The sequence below is a fragment of the Anopheles coustani genome, assembly GCF_943734705.1.
Source record: "Anopheles coustani chromosome X unlocalized genomic scaffold, idAnoCousDA_361_x.2 X_unloc_119, whole genome shotgun sequence".
NCBI lineage: Eukaryota > Metazoa > Arthropoda > Insecta > Diptera > Culicidae > Anopheles > Anopheles coustani.
Window position 1 is genome coordinate 35,001 of NW_026525070.1, and position 17,500 is coordinate 52,500.

At 45.7% G+C, this 17,500-nt stretch overlaps 1 non-coding gene across 1 annotated transcript in view; it reads left to right on the forward strand.

The window, feature by feature from the left end:
* The first annotated feature begins 17,472 nt into the window (after positions 1 to 17,472).
* The window catches only part of LOC131269980 (5.8S ribosomal RNA), a 155-nt gene continuing 127 nt past the window's right edge, over positions 17,473 to 17,500 (forward strand). Inside the window, exon 1 of the ribosomal RNA XR_009179134.1 lies at positions 17,473 to 17,500. This exon is cut by the window's right edge and continues 127 nt beyond it. This is a non-coding gene — a ribosomal RNA (5.8S ribosomal RNA).

Genomic DNA, 17,500 nt, shown 5'->3' on the forward strand with positions numbered 1-17,500 from the left:
AGGGCAAGCTGGATGAATCCATTTTACCCAGGACGGCCGAAGCGGCGTGGACCAGGGGAGAACTGAACTTTATACTTCACACCACAGTAAGTCTACGTGTCCTCTTCCACATAGGGCAAGCTAGAACTAACTATCTTACCCAGGACTGCCGAAGCAGCGTGGACCAGGGGAGGAACACACTTTTCATAGAAACGTAAGGCATCCATGACTGCCATAGTGCGTAAGCCGCCGCTGTGCGCGTAAACCCGTTCCCCGTAGGGAGGAGTCAAGCCGCCGCTTAGAGACGAAGTATGAAGTGTCCTCTTCCACATAGGGCAAGCTAGAATGAACTATCTTACCCAGGACCGCCGAAGCAGCGTGGACCAGGGGAGAACTGAACTTTATACTTCACACCACAGTATTGAGTAATGTGCCCTCTTCCACATAGGGCAAGCTGGAATGTTCCATTTTACCAAGTCGCAGGAAATGGGCCCTCCAAGAACACCCTAAAATCCCAATTACGACTAAGTTGCAGGCCAGCTAGCGAAGTGAAATGTTCTAGGCATAACTAGAACACGTTAATGCGCAACTTTTTGAATCAGAACTTTTTTCGATATCTGGCCCCCAAAGGGGGGATATGGGCGATCAAAGGATTTTTCCAAGTTTCGGTACTTTTTACGGTATCGCTCATAGCTCCGGCTGTACGCAAGCAAATGGCAACCTAAGATATGATTTGGAAAGGTAAAGAGTAGTACTAACTTACGTTAGAACACAGCGAAGCGCTATCGGTTCATGGCAAGGCCGATATAAACAGTCAAAGATGAAAAATGTTGATAAAATGAACAAAAATTACCTTGGTACGCGAATAGCGGCCAGGGATGAAGAGGTACGAAGTTGGTGTAGAACAATTATAATTAGGGCTTGGTACGCTCTAAAAGTTTGCCGAAGACCGCAAAGCGCTCAGACCCATAGAAAGTGGCCATTTCTGCCGAACAGTGCGTGCAAAGAGGTGAAAATGCAAAAATTGCACTTTGGGGGGCGATTTGCGGGGGGAAGGAGGGGTCGGAGGGCAAAATGTCCCTTGACCAAAAAGTCTTATCTCGTCGAGATCTACAACATTGCCGAAGACCGCAAAGCGCTAGCTCGCAATCGAAAAATCGAGAATTTGAAAATTTTCTAAGTCTTGGGCTCCCTAAGGAAAAGTTTCAAAAATCACGTTTGTCCCCAATTTTGAAGGGGAAGGAGTCGGTTCCGGGGCATGGTGTCTTCGGCAAAAAGTCTTATCTTTTTGCGTACTTTCGACTAGTTCAATAAAAATTTTTGACCCAAAATTTGTTCGGCGGACCCCTAGGTCGAAAAACCCGAAAAAAGTCGAAAAAAGTCGAAAATGTCGAAAAATGAGAAAACCTCATATTCGGACTCTACACGAGCCCCAGATATTGAAAAGTGAAATCCGCGGTCGATTTGGAACAAAAAATTGACCTAGGCAAAGTTGTATGGAGGTAGGGACCCCTGAGAAAAAAGTTTGGTCCCGAGGCTCCTTGGACCACCAAGTCCCTAGGTCGGACCAAAATCGGAAAAAATCCGACCAAAGTCGAAAGTGTCGAAAATTTTAAAAAAACCCCTTTTGGGGCCCTATGGCCTCCCTAGATAATGATAAGTGAGGTCCGCGGCCGATCCGGAAGAAAAACTTGACCTAGGCAAACTTGTATGACGGTGGGGACCCAAAAAAATTTCGATGAGTGTAGTTTAGACAGGCCGGAAAATGTATCGGTGGTCCGTATCAAGGGACGTCTTTTAGTTCCATGGGGTGGTGGTCGTCGAACAAAGTCGCCTAGGTCGACCACCAGAAAGACCAGTCGTGTTGTAATGGATGTTTTGGCCACTTTGCTAGGGAAACCTAGTAGGTCTAAGCAAATTTGGGGTTCGAGATGAGTTGGTGAAAGTTGGTCCAACCTAGGTGTGCTTGGTGGAGGTTGACCATGAAAGTAGAGCATGATGGGAATGACCATAACTTTGGTTCTAGATGTCGGATCGGTACACTTTCGGCAGTTTTGGAAAGGTGAAGGCCTGCTCTAGCTATGTTTCCTACCAAGCTAAGCGCCTACTAGTGACCCGGAGGAGGTATTAAGGGTCAAAGGCAAAAAGGGGTACCCTAAAGTGCATGTGACCAAGAAAATGGGAAAAACGGTATCGCCTATAGCTCAGGCTGTATGGCTCGGATCGGAAAGCTTGGATATGCGTTGGAAAGGTCTTGACGAGCGCTAGCTATGTGTCCTACCAAGCGAAGCGCTAGGTGTTGAGCAAGTCGGTCATATTAGAGGGCAAAGGTGAAAAATGGTGGTTTAGAGGCGAAAATTCACCTTATGATCGAAAATAGCGGGCGAACGATAAGAGCTACGAACACGGCGTAGAACAATCATAAGTACGTTACCACAAGACCTAACTTTGGCCAATATAGAGCGAGAAGATCGGAGGTACCCATCAGGGTGATATGGCTGGTTCAAAGTTGGACCAAAACGAGACTTGAGAAATGGATTGAAACACGGTATCGCGAATAACTCAGGCTGTATGGAACGGATCGACAAGCTTAGATCAGTGTTGGAAAGGTCGAACCGAGCGCTAACTATAATCCCAAACAACCGAAGCGCTAAGTGTTGAGCAAAACTGAGTTATTAAGCGACAAAGTGGAAAAATAATACCAAAATGGCCAAAAATCACACAAGACCAAGAATACCGAGCAAGCGGTAAGAGATAGCGGGTTGACGTAGAATACTTATAAGTTTGCCTCTACGAGACCTAAAAGTCGTCCATAGAAAGCGAGAAGATCGGACCACTCTGGAAGGGTGATACGAGTGGTCAAAAATTAGCAAAAATGAAACATGGCTAAAATGGATTTGACTTGTGCACCATGTAGCTCCGGCTGTATGGCATGGATTGTAGAGCTAGGATATGTTTTGGAAAGGTAACACCCAGCGCTAGATACGACTAGAAGAAAGCAAAGCGCTAACTAGCATGATTTGGAAGTTATTAAGCGTCAAAGTCGAAAAATGTTACCAAAATTGAAACTCGAGTACATTGGGCCAAAAAGTACAAGTTGTGAAATTTGGACTTACGAGTAAAATACCGAGCAGGCGGTAAGAGATAGAGACTTGGTGTAGAACAATTATAAGTTGGGTATGTTATAACCTATATTTGGCCCGAACATAGTGTCGAGATCGGATGTACCCAAAAGGGTGGTACGGGTGTTAGATGGTTTTCCCAGAGCATAAGCTCCACATGATATGGAAAACGGGAAACATCATAACTTCGGCTGTATGGCATGGAATGGAACGAACAAGGTATCGATGGAAAGAGAAAAGGTAGCGCTAACTATAATTCCTACCAAGCAAAGCGCTAGCATGTGACCGTTTGGGTGTTATTGTGAGTCAAAGTCAGAAATTGTTACCACGAGAGGCGAAAATCCGACTAAGTCCAAAAATACCGGGCTGGCGGTAAGAGATACGGCTTGGCCGTAGAACATTTATAAGTTGGCCAAGACAAGACCTAAGTTTCGTCCATAGACGACAAGAAGATCGATGGTACCTGAAGGTGAGATATGGGCGTCCCAAAGCGGGCCTTTGAAAAAGTGACAAACTTCCCTTATAACAGCATACGCGGAATATCTCTGGCTCTATGGCACCGAATAAGAAGTTGAGCTCAGCGATAGAAAGGTGATAGTCAGCGCTAAATATCATACGAACAGAGTGAAGCGCTAAAGGGAAAGGATCTTGGTGATATAAGGTGACAAAGTCGAGAAAAGTTGCCTAAAAATCATGAAAAATGTGAAAAAATGGCTAAGTCCCGGGTGCCTTAAGGGCAGGTTGATCGAATGTACCGAGCTGGCGGTACGAGATAGAGACTTAGTGTAGAACAATTATATGTTTGGCATGGCAAGACCTACATTCGGTCAATACAAAGTGAGAAGATCAAAGATACCCGCAAGGGTGATATTGGTGTTCAAAGGAAAAAAGCACTAAGTCTTGGGAAACTTATATGAAGAAAAAGGACCCTGATGGGTCATATGGTATTGATCGAAAAATCGGCTAAGTCCCAAAATGGGGATGTCAGAACTACACTCATGTGTTACCACACCAAGCAAGGCAAACTTATATGAAGCAAAGGACCCTGATGGGTCAAACGGTATTTTACGAAAAATCGGCTAAGTCCCAAAATGGGGATGTCAGAACTACACTCAAATGTTACCACACCAAGCAAGGCAAACTTATATGAAGCAAAGGACCCTGATGGGTCATATGGTACTTTACGAAAAATCGGCTAAGTCCCAAAATGGGGATGTCAGAACTACACTCATATGTTACCACACCAAGCAAGGCAAACTTATATGAAGCAAAGGACCCTGATGGGTCATATGGTATTTTACGAAAAATCGGCTAAGTCCCAAAATGGGGATGTCAGAACTACACTCAAATGTTACCACACCAAGCAAGGCAAACTTATATGAAGCAAAGGACCCTGATGGGTCATATGGTATTTTACGAAAAATCGGCTAAGTCCCAAAATGGGGATGTCAGAACTACACTCAAATGTTACCACACCAAGCAAGGCAAACTTATATGAAGGAAAGGACCCTGATGGGTCATATGGTATTTTACGAAAAATCGGCTAAGTCCCAAAATGGTGATGTCAGAACTACACTAAAATGTTACCACATCAAGCAAGGCAAACTTATATGAAGGAAAGGACCCTGATGGGTCATATGGTATTTTACGAAAAATCGGCTAAGTCCCAAATTGATGATGTCAGAACTACACTCAAATGTTACCACACCAAGCAAGGCAAACTTATATGAAGGCAAGGACCCTGATGGGTCATATGGTATTTTACGAAAAATCGGCTAAGTCCCAAAATGGGGATGTCAGAACTACACTCAAATGTTACCACACCAAGCAAGGCAAACTTATATGAAGCAAAGGACCCTGATGGGTCATATGGTATTTTACGAAAAATCGGCTAAGTCCCAAAATGGGGATGTCAGAACTACACTCAAATGTTACCACACCAAGCAAGGCAAACTTATATGAAGGCAAGGACCCTGATGGGTCATATGGTATTTTACGAAAAATCGGCTAAGTCCCAAAATGGGGATGTCAGAACTACACTCAAATGTTACCACACCAAGCAAGGCAAACTCATATGAAGCAAAGGACCCTGATGGGTCATATGGTATTTTACGAAAAATCGGCTAAGTCCCAAAATGATGATGTCAGAACTACACTCAAATGTTACCACACCAAGCAAGGCAAACTTATATGAAGCAAAGGACCCTGATGGGTCATATGGTATTGATCGAAAAATCGGCTAAGTTCCAAAATGATGATGTCAGAACTACACTCAAATGTTACCACACCAAGCAAGGCAAACTTATATGAAGCAAAGGACCCATATGGGTCATATGGTATTTTACGAAAAATCGGCTAAGTCCCAAAATGATGATGTCAGAACTACACTCAAATGTTACCACACCAAGCAAGGCAAACTTATATGAAGCAAAGGACCCTGATGGGTCATATGGTATTGATCGAAAAATCGGCTAAGTCCCAAAATGGGGATGTCAGAACTACACTCAAATGTTACCACACCAAGCAAGGCAAACTTATATGAAGGCAAGGACCCTGATGGGTCATATGGTATTTTACGAAAAATCGGCTAAGTCCCAAAATGGGGATGTCAGAACTACACTAAAAAGTTACCACACCAAGCAAGGCAAACTTATATGAAGCAAAGGACCCATATGGGTCATATGGTATTTTACGAAAAATCGGCTAAGTCCCAAAATGATGATGTCAGAACTACACTCAAATGTTACCATACCAAGCAAGGCAAACTTATATGAAGCAAAGGACCCTGATGGGTCATATGGTATTTTACGAAAAATCGGCTAAGTCCCAAAATGGGGATGTCTGAACTACACTCAAATGTTACCACATCAAGCAAGGCAAACTTATATGAAGGAAAGGACCCTGATGGGTCATATGGTATTTTACGAAAAATCGGCTAAGTCCCAAAATGGGGATGTCAGAACTACACTCATGTGTTACCACACCAAGCAAGGCAAACTTATATGAAGGCAAGGACCCTGATGGGTCATATGGTATTTTACGAAAAATCGGCTAAGTCCCAAAATGATGATGTCAGAACTACACTCAAATGTTACCACACCAAGCAAGGCAAACTTATATGAAGCAAAGGACCCTGATGGGTCATATGGTATTGATCGAAAAATCGGCTAAGTTCCAAAATGATGATGTCAGAACTACACTCAAATGTTACCACACCAAGCAAGGCAAACTTATATGAAGCAAAGGACCCATATGGGTCATATGGTATTTTACGAAAAATCGGCTAAGTCCCAAAATGATGATGTCAGAACTACACTCAAATGTTACCACACCAAGCAAGGCAAACTTATATGAAGCAAAGGACCCTGATGGGTCATATGGTATTGATCGAAAAATCGGCTAAGTCCCAAAATGGGGATGTCAGAACTACACTCAAATGTTACCACACCAAGCAAGGCAAACTTATATGAAGGCAAGGACCCTGATGGGTCATATGGTATTTTACGAAAAATCGGCTAAGTCCCAAAATGGGGATGTCAGAACTACACTAAAAAGTTACCACACCAAGCAAGGCAAACTTATATGAAGCAAAGGACCCATATGGGTCATATGGTATTTTACGAAAAATCGGCTAAGTCCCAAAATGATGATGTCAGAACTACACTCAAATGTTACCATACCAAGCAAGGCAAACTTATATGAAGCAAAGGACCCTGATGGGTCATATGGTATTTTACGAAAAATCGGCTAAGTCCCAAAATGGGGATGTCAGAACTACACTAAAAAGTTACCACACCAAGCAAGGCAAACTTATATGAAGGAAAGGACCCTGATGGGTCATATGGTATTTTACGAAAAATCGGCTAAGTTCCAAAATGATGATGTCAGAACTACACTCAAATGTTACCACACCAAGCAAGGCAAACTTATATGAAGCAAAGGACCCATATGGGTCATATGGTATTTTACGAAAAATCGGCTAAGTCCCAAAATGATGATGTCAGAACTACACTCAAATGTTACCACACCAAGCAAGGCAAACTTATATGAAGGAAAGGACCCTGATGGGTCATATGGTATTTTACGAAAAATCGGCTAAGTTCCAAAATGATGATGTCAGAACTACACTCAAATGTTACCACACCAAGCAAGGCAAACTTATATGAAGCAAAGGACCCATATGGGTCATATGGTATTTTACGAAAAATCGGCTAAGTCCCAAAATGATGATGTCAGAACTACACTCAAATGTTACCACACCAAGCAAGGCAAACTTATATGAAGCAAAGGACCCATATGGGTCATATGGTATTTTACGAAAAATCGGCTAAGTCCCAAAATGATGATGTCAGAACTACACTCAAATGTTACCATACCAAGCAAGGCAAACTTATATGAAGGAAAGGACCCATATGGGTCATATGGTATTTTACGAAAATCGGCTAAGTCCCAAAATGAGGATGTCAGAACTACACTAATAAGTTACCACACCAAGCAAGGCAAAGTACCTAGGTGAACCCTAGGAAGAAACACGGACCAAGTCAGATGGCCTAAGTCAATAGAACAAGTGACCTAGGCAAAGTTGTATGGCGCTGAGGACCCTGAAAAATCTGGTTAGTGTAGTTTAGACAGGGTAGGTTTTTGGGTCGGCCGAACCCCCTTATTTTGGGTTTTGGCCTCATCAAGAAGCTACACCTAGGCAAACTGCCTAGGGTGAAAGTGCGAAGACCAATCGAATAGTAAGACAAGTTTTGACCGATCGCCCTAGGCAAGCTTGTATGAAGAAAGGGACCCTATGGGTCATATGGAAATACATGAAAAATCGGCTAAGTCCCAAAATTGGGATGTCTGAACTACACTAAAAAGTTACCACATCAAGCAAGGCAAAGTACCTAGGTGAACCCTAGCAAGAAACACGGACCAAGTCAGATGGCCTAAGTCAAGAGAACAAGTGACCTAGGCAAAGTTGTATGACGGTGAGGACCCTGAAAAATCTGGTTAGTGTAGTTTAGACAGGGGAGGTTTTTGGGTCGGCTGAACCTCCTTATTTCGGGTTTTGGCCTCCTCAAGAAGACAGACCTAGGCGAACTGCCTAGGGTGAAAGTGCGAAGACCAATCGAATAGTAAGACAAGTTTTGACCGATCGCCCTAGGCAAGCTTGTATGAAGAAAGGGACCCTATGGGTCATATGGAAATATACGAAAAATCGGCTAAGTCCCAAAATTGGGATGTCAGAACTACACTAAAAAGTTACCAGATCAAGCAAGGCAAAGTACCTAGGTGAACCCTAGGAAGAAACACGGACCAAGTCGGATGGCCTAAGTCAAGAGTACAAGTGACCTAGGCAAAGTTGTATGGCGCTGAGGACCATGAAAAATCGGGTTAGTGTAGTTAAGACAGGGGAGGTTTCAGGGTCGGCTGGACCTCCTTATTTCGGGTTTTGGCCTCCTCAAGAAGACAGACCTAGGCGAACTGCCTAGGGTGAAAGTGCGAAGACCAATCGAATAGTAAGACAAGTTTTGACCGATCGCCCTAGGCAAGCTTGTATGAAGAAAGGGACCCTATGGGTCATATGGAAATACATGAAAAATCGGCTAAGTCCCAAAATTAGGATGTCTGAACTACACTAAAAAGTTACCACATCAAGCAAGGCAAAGTACCTAGGTGAACCCTAGGAAGAAACACGGACCAAGTCGGATGGCCTAAGTCAAGAGTACAAGTGACCTAGGCAAAGTTGTATGGCGCTGAGGACCCTGAAAAATCGGGTTAGTGTAGTTCAGACAGGGGAGGTTTCAGGGTCGGCCGAACCTCCTTATTTCGGGTTTTGGCCTCCTCAAGAAGACAGACCTAGGCGAACTGCCTAGGGTGAAAGTGCGAAGACCAATCGAATAGTAAGACAAGTTTTGACCGATCGCCCTAGGCAAGCTTGTATGAAGAAAGGGACCCTATGGGTCATATGGAAATATACGAAAAATCGGCTAAGTCCCAAAATTGGGATGTCAGAACTACACTATAAAGTTACCACATTAGCAAGGCAGACTTGTATGAAGAACGGGACCCTGGTGAAAGTAGCAAATATCCCAAACCGAACATGAATATTATACACACAAGAGTACGAACATAAAGGAACACGGACCAAGCGTACCGAGAGAATCGGTACTATAGAACCCTCGTGGTTCTACACAAAGACTTTATGTTAGGGGTTCAAGCCCCATAGTACTCAAACGGTGACAGTAGCAAATATCCCAAAACGAACGTGAATCTTATTCACAAGAGTACGAACATAAAGGAACACGGACCAAGCGTACCGAGAGAATCGGTACTATAGAGCCCTCGTGGTTCTACACAAAGACTTTATGTTCGGGGTTCACACCCCAAATCGAACGTGGAATTTACTTTCTGATGGTCATGCGGTCGTCCAAAGGGGTCTAGTATCCTGGGATGACAAGCATCACGGGCACAGCTCGTATCAAAACAGTCGAAGAGGCCCGCGAAAGTTTGCTTTCCATGGCTATGCGATGCACAAATTGAGTTTACTCACCGTAGTATAAAACGAACGAACCGAACCTATCCGAGTAGGGATAATGGGCGCAGTAACATACTTCTGTGACCCAGCGAGAGTTGAACGAGGTGACATGAACTGTCAGTGGCTTATATCAGATGGGATACATACATGAGATTGCTTTCAAATCTACACTCGAAAACCTAACCAAGTAAAAGCGAACGTGGGAAGGATTCGAAACCGGTCACGAAATCTTAAGCTGGAAAGAGTCATCACTATGGATACATATTATGCGAAACCAATCAAGTGCTCAGTACTGATCCAAAACCTAAGAGCACTAGTGAACACCTTATTCTCACCCTAGTTCACATCCAAGTGATCGACCACGTGTGTGAAGCAAAGACCAATCGAATTCCTCAATGAACCGAACACTATGAACAAATGGCCAAAAACGTTATAACTATCCAAACATCCTACTATCTAGCGAAAGTCATCACGATGGAACCATACAATGATCTTAACCTATAGCGCTCACCTATTCCTACCCAGAGTGCAAGTGAACAGATTGCCCACCCTTACCCAGTTCACAACCACGTGATCGACTAACATACCGAGGTTACCACAAGTCAAAGTTATACGTTTACAAGCGCAAGACCAATCGAAAACCCCGAAAGCAATCTCGACCCAAAATGTATTATCCGTGAGTGTAGTCGAGTCTCGTACTCGTCATCTGTAATCGTCGGATAGAATATCCAGTACACGGTAGTCTTTCCAAATGAAATCTACATACAGAACTCGCTCTTGGCAAATGGGTGGCAATGGCGCAATCAGGAGCGAGTTCCTGTCCGGGTGCCAAGTGATTGGCAAATGTCTGGGGGAAAGCAACCATATATTGATTTGTCTGTTAGTGTACTGGGTGTTTGAGGTATGTAGTATCCACGCTTGGTTGGGTGTGTCAGAGGACCATGGATGCGTTCACAACCCCAATTGGGGTACATCGGGAATGATTTTGTGGAACCGATGTGCCCGGCACACACTAAGTTTTGTTGCAAGTTAATAGTGTGCCATGTCCGGGAGGGTTGTGATTAAACTCTGGTGAATTGCGTACTGTGGTGATTGGGGTATGAAAGCCCCGCAGTTGCAATGATCGGACGCGCCTAGCGTGTCCTTTAGTTGATGGTAGGGAAATGAAGGCCCTTGTCAGCTCACCTAAGTATTCATGGAAGTTTGGCATAAGGTCGCTGTGGTAGGGGTATGAAGGCCCCGTCAGCGCATGCACAATCGGGCGCACGTGCGCTTAGCGGAGTCGAATGCCGCTCAAGTGCCTGTCCGGTGCATCGGGTGTGTGTGATACGAGGGCAATGAGGTTCGCACGGGGGCTCGCCTCCCGTGTGCTACCGGACTTGACAACATATAGAACGTGGTGTTTGCTCCTCCGGGTGCAATGGGACAATGAACATTCGAACGCAAAGTCGGAATTCTGGTTGATCCTACCAGTAATATACGCTCGTCTCAAAGGTTAAGCCATGCATGTCTAAGTACAAACAGATTTAATGTGAAACCGCATAAGGCTCAGTATAACAGCTATAATTTACGAGATCATCAACCTAGTTACTTGGATAACTGTGGAAAATCTAGAGCTAATACATGCAACATGCCAGGACCCTCGCGGGAACTGGTGCACTTATTAGTCAAACCAATCGCGGGTTCTCCGTGTCATTGAGTTGAAGTCTGGATAATGATGCTGATCGTATGGTCTCGCACCGACGACAGATCTCGCAAATATCTGCCCTATCAACTATGGATGGTAGTATAGAGGACTACCATGGTTGCAACGGGTAACGGGGAATCAGGGTTCGATTCCGGAGAGGGAGCCTGAGAAATGGCTACCACATCCAAGGAAGGCAGCAGGCGCGTAAATTACCCAATCCCGGGACGGGGAGGTAGTGACGAGAAATAACAATATGAAACTCTTTAATGATGTTTCATAATTGGAATGAGTAGAGCATAAATCCTTCTACGAGGATCAAGTGGAGGGCAAGTCTGGTGCCAGCAGCCGCGGTAATTCCAGCTCCACTAGCGTATATTAAAATTGTTGCGGTTAAAACGTTCGAAGTTGATACTTGTCCAACACAGTCCGGCTCCGCCGACCCGGTCAACCCGTGGTCGGTGGGCCAAGTCGGAATCTGGTTGCGACTCAATGGTGTGGTAGGGCACCAAGTCTGTGTCATGGTGTGCCCTTCAACGGGTGCAAGTGTAACATAGAGCTCGACCGCTCACGTTTACCTTGAACAAATTAGAGTGCTTAAAGCAGGGTGCCCAAACGCCCTAGAATAATCTTGCATGGAATAATGGAATACGACCTTGGTCTAATCTTTCATTGGTTTGTACTCAGACCGGAGGTAATGATTAACAGAAGTAGTTGGGGACACTAGTATTACGGCGCGAGAGGTGAAATTCGTAGACCGTCGTAAGACTAACTAAAGCGAAGGCATTTGTCAAGGATGCTTTCTTTAATCAAGAACGAAAGTTAGAGGATCGAAGGCGATTAGATACCGCCCTAGTTCTAACCGTAAACGATGCCAACTAGCAATTGGGAGACGCTACAACCAGGTGCTCTCAGTAGCTTCCGGGAAACCAAAGTCAGGTTCCGGGGGAAGTATGGTTGCAAAGTTGAAACTTAAAGGAATTGACGGAAGGGCACCACAATGAAATGGAGCTTGCGGTTCAATTTGACTCAACACGGGAAAACTTACCAGGTCCGAACTTATGGAGGTGAGACAGATTAATAGCTCTTTCTCAAATTTAAGGGTAGTGGTGCATGGCCGTTCTTAGTTCGTGGATTGATTTGTCTGGTTAATTCCGATAACGAACGTGACTCACATATGCTAACTAGAACGCAGTCAGCGTTAATGCGTCGATGCCGATTGGAACGGGTTAGGACCTTTCGGTGGAGTATGACCTGACACCTTCGCTGTTCGTGTGCGCAAGTGCACTTACGGTACGCTGCTTAGCAGGACAATTTGTGTTTAGCAAAATGAGATCGAGCGATAACAGGTCCGTGATGCCCTTAGATGTTCTGGGCTACACGCGTGCTACAATGTGGGTAGCAGCGTGTCTCCTATTCCGAGAGGAACGGGAAATCACTCAAATACTCACTTAGTAGGGATTATGGATTGCAATGGTCCATATGAACTCGGAACTTCTAGTAAGTGCTGGTCATCAGCCAGCGTTGAATACGTCCCTGCCCTTTGTACACACCGCCCGTCGCTACTACCGATGGATTATTTAGTGAGGTCTTTGGAGATGATCGTTCGCTGGATCCTCGTGAACCGCGTCTGCTTTATCGAAGTTGACCGAACTTGATGATTTAGAGGAAGTAAAAGTCGTAACAAGGTTTCCGTAGGTGAACCTGCGGAAGGATCATTAGTGGCCAAGTGATCCTTCCAGAAGTCCGAACCTGCGGGTTGAGACTTCGGCACAAGTTGCCATATGATAATTGACGAAACACTATAGAAGTCCGAACCTGCGGGTTGAGACTCAGGCACAAGTTGCCATATGAAAGTTGACGAAACACTAACAAGTCCGAACCTGCGGGTTGAGACTTAGGCACACGTTGCCTTATACATGACTTCGAACAAATACACAAGTCCGAACCTGCGGGTTGAGACTTAGGCACAAGTTGCCTTATACATGACTTCGAACAAATACACAAGTCCGAACCTGCGGGTTGAGACTTAGGCACAAGTTGCCATATGAAAGTTGACGAAACACTAACAAGTCCGAACCTGCGGGTTGAGACTTAGGCACACGTTGCCTTATACATGACTTCGAACAAATACACAAGTCCGAACCTGCGGGTTGAGACTTAGGCACAAGTTGCCTTATACATACATTGGCCAAATAAACAGAAGTCCGAACCTGCGGGTTGAGACTTAGGCACAAGTTGCCATATTATATTCGATCAAACACTAAGTAGTCCGAACCTGCGGGTTGAGACTCAAGACCGTAACAAGATGTCACTATACAAGTCCGAACCTAAGGGTTGAGACTTAATGCGATCTAGATACCAAGTTGACATCCAATACCTGTTGAGCAAAACCAAAGATTCCCTGTTCTCGAATGATTACACTATATAACAGGGAATCATGAAGAAATCAAGCAAGCGTGAAACAAAGTCATCACTTGGGCATGCTCGATAGCCAACCACATGACCTTAACCTAAGAGAGCATGCAAACCACATGATACCTATAAACGATTAACCCGCCCTAGTTCAATCGTTCACCAAGTGATGACTTCAGTATGGCTAAGAGAAAAACTTTTAAATGGGAAAAACTCTAAGTCCGAACCTCCGGGTTGAGACTTCCGCGTCGGAGGTGGGCGCACCTCCTATCCGAAAGATGATGAATCAGGGGTGTTCGGTCAGCAATGGTCGGATGCCCCGTCGTAGTCCAACTATGACAATCAAAGTCAAGACCTCCGGGTTGAGACTTTCCGCGAGTACAAGCATAAAGGAACACGGACCAAGCCGTACCGAGAGAATCGGTACTAGAGCCCTCGTGGTTCTACATTGAGAGAGCCCTCGTGGTTCTCATTAGGGGCTTTATGCAAGTCGTACTCAATACTGTGGTGTGAAGTATAAAGTATAGTCCTCGCCTGGTCCACGCTGCTTCGGCGGTCCTGGGTAAGATAGTTAATTCTAGCTTGCCCTATAGTGGAATGAGGACACTTAATGCTTCGTCTTTTAGCGGCGGCTAGACTCCTCCTCACGGGGAACGAGTTGACGCGCACAGCGGCGGCTTACGCACTATGGCAATCATGGATGCCTGAAGATTCCGTGAAGTTCTCCCCTGGTCCACGCTGCCTCGGCAGTCCTGGGTAAAATGGAATATTTCCAGCTTGCCCTATAGTGGAAGAGGACTATCCAACAATACAAAGTCAAGACCTCCGGGTTGAGACTTTCCGCGTCGGTGGTGTCGCGCACCGCCTATCCGAAAGATGGTGTAACAGGGGTGTTCGATCAGCAATGGTCGGATGCCCCGTCATAGTCCAACTATGACAACCAAAGTCAAGACCTCCGGGTTGAGACTTTCCGCGTCCGGAGGTACGCGTACCGCCTACCCGAAAGATGGTGTGCTTCTGGGGTATTCGATGAGTCGGATACCCCGTCGTAGTCCAACTATGACAATCAAAGTCAAGACCTCCGGGTTGAGACTTCCGCGTCCGGAGGTACGCGTACCGCCTACCCGAAAGATGGTGTGCTTCTGGGGTATTCGATGAGTCGGATACCCCGTCGTAGTCCAACTATGACAATCAAAGTCAAGACCTCCGGGTTGAGACTTCCGCGTCCGGAGGTACGCGTACCGCCTACCCGAAAGATGGTGAATCAGGGGTGTTCGATCAGCAATGGTCGGATGCCCCGTCGTAGTCCAACTATGACAATCAAAGTCAAGACCTCCGGGTTGAGACTTTCTAAGAGTACAAGCATAAAGGAACACGGACCAAGCCGTACCGAGAGAATCGGTACTAGAGCCCTTGTGGTTCTACATTGAGAGAGCCCTCGTGGTTCTCATTAGGGGCTTTATGCAAGAAGTACTCAATACTGTGGTGTGAAGTATAAAGTATAGAGTCCTCCACTGGTCCACGCTGCTCCGGCGGTCCTGGGTAAGATAGTTCATTCTAGCTTGCCCTATGTGGAAGAGGACTCAATACCCTACCTGTTGAGCTTGAAACAAAGTCATCACTTGGGCATGCTCATATTGCCATACAATATTCCATTATCTACTAATGAGCATGCAGCTATATGATTATAACCTGTAAACGATTACCCCGCCGTAGTTCAGCGCTTCAACCAAGTGATGACTTCAGTATGGCTAGTGTGTGAAGTATAAAGTATAGTCCTCCCCTGGTCCACACTGCTTCGGCGGTCCTGGGTAAGATAGTTAGTTCTAGCTTGCCCTATGTGGAAGAGGACACCATACTTAATACTGTGGTGTAATGAACAAAGTATAGTCCTCCACTGGTCCACGCTGCTTCGGCGGTCCTGGGTAAGATAGTTAGTTCTAGCTTGCCCTATGTGGAAGAGGGCATACAAGACAAAGTATAGTTCTCCCCTGGTCCACGCTGCTCCGGCGGTCCTGGGTAAGATAGTTAATTCTAGCTTGCCCTATGTGGAAGAGGACTCAATACCCTACCTGTTGAGCTTGAAACAAAGTCATCACTTGGGCATGCTCTATAGCCAATCACATGACATTAACCTAAGAGAGCATGCAGCGTATTATCCCAATGCAAAGTAAACGATAGACTCGCCCTAGTTCAGTGCTTCAACCAAGTGATGACTTCAATTTGGCTAGTGTGTGAAGTATAAAGTATAGTCCTCCCCTGGTCCACACTGCTTCGGCGGTCCTGGGTAAGATAGTTAATTCTAGCTTGCCCTATGTGGAAGAGGACACCATACTTAATACTGTGGTGTAATGAACAAAGTATAGTCCTCCACTGGTCCACGCTGCTCCGGCGGTCCTGGGTAAGATAGTTCATTCTAGCTTGCCCTATGTGGAAGAGGGCATACAAGACAAAGTATAGTTCTCCCCTGGTCCACGCTGCTTCGGCGGTCCTGGGTAAGATAGTTAATTCTAGCTTGCCCTATGTGGAAGAGAGCATACATGAACCAAGAACGAAGGTTATGATCGAGGAATGATTCGACAACTAACCGATGGTATGAAATGTGTAGAATTCAAGCAAGCACACAATCAAGTCATCATTTGGGCATGCTCGATAGCCAAACCTATGACATTAACCTAGTAGAGCATGCAACGTATAATATCCCAATGCAAAGTAAACGATAGACACGCCCTAGTTCAGCGCTTCAACCAAGTGATGACTTCAGAATGGCTAAATCAAATCGGTTCAAAACATACCATCGGTACCCTATTGAAACACACAAGTCGATATCAAACCTCATGATTGTGTAGTCCTCCACTGGTCCACGCCGCTTCGGCCGTCCTGGGTAAAATGGAACATTCCAGCTTGCCCTATGTGGAAGAGGGCACATTACTCAATACTGTGGTGTGAAGTATAAAGTTCAGTTCTCCCCTGGTCCACGCTGCTTCGGCGGTCCTGGGTAAGATAGTTCATTCTAGCTTGCCCTATGTGGAAGAGGACACTTAATACTTCGTCTCTAAGCGGCGGCTTGACTCCTCCCTACGGGGAACGGGTTTACGCGCACAGCGGCGGCTTACGCACTATGGCAGTCATGGATGCCTTACGTTTCTATGAAAAGTGTGTTCCTCCCCTGGTCCACGCTGCTTCGGCAGTCCTGGGTAAGATAGTTAGTTCTAGCTTGCCCTATGTGGAAGAGGACACGAAGACTTACTGTGGTGTGAAGCATAAAGTTCAGTTCTCCCCTGGTCCACGCCGCTTCGGCCGTCCTGGGTAAAATGGATTCATCCAGCTTGCCCTATGTGGAATGAGGACACTTTATGTTTCGTCTCTAAGCGGCGGCTTGCTTCTCCCTACGGGGAACGGGTATACGCGCACAGCGGCGGCTTACGTTATGGCAGTCATGGATGCCTTACGTTTCCATGAAAAGTGTGTTCCTCCCCTGGTCCACGCTGCTTCGGCAGTCCTGGGTAAGATAGTTAGTTCTAGCTTGCCCTATGTGGAAGAGGACACGTAGACTTACTGTGGTGTGAAGTATAAGGTTCAGTTCTCCCCTGGTCCACGCCGCTTCGGCCGTCCTGGGTAAAATGGATTAATCCAGCTTGCCCTATGTGGAATGAGGACACTTTATGCTTCGTCTCTAAGCGGCGGCTTGCTCCTCCCTACGGGGAACGGGTATACGCGCACAGCGGCGGCTTACGCAAGTTAGTCACCCTCGGCAGTGGATCACTCGGCTCA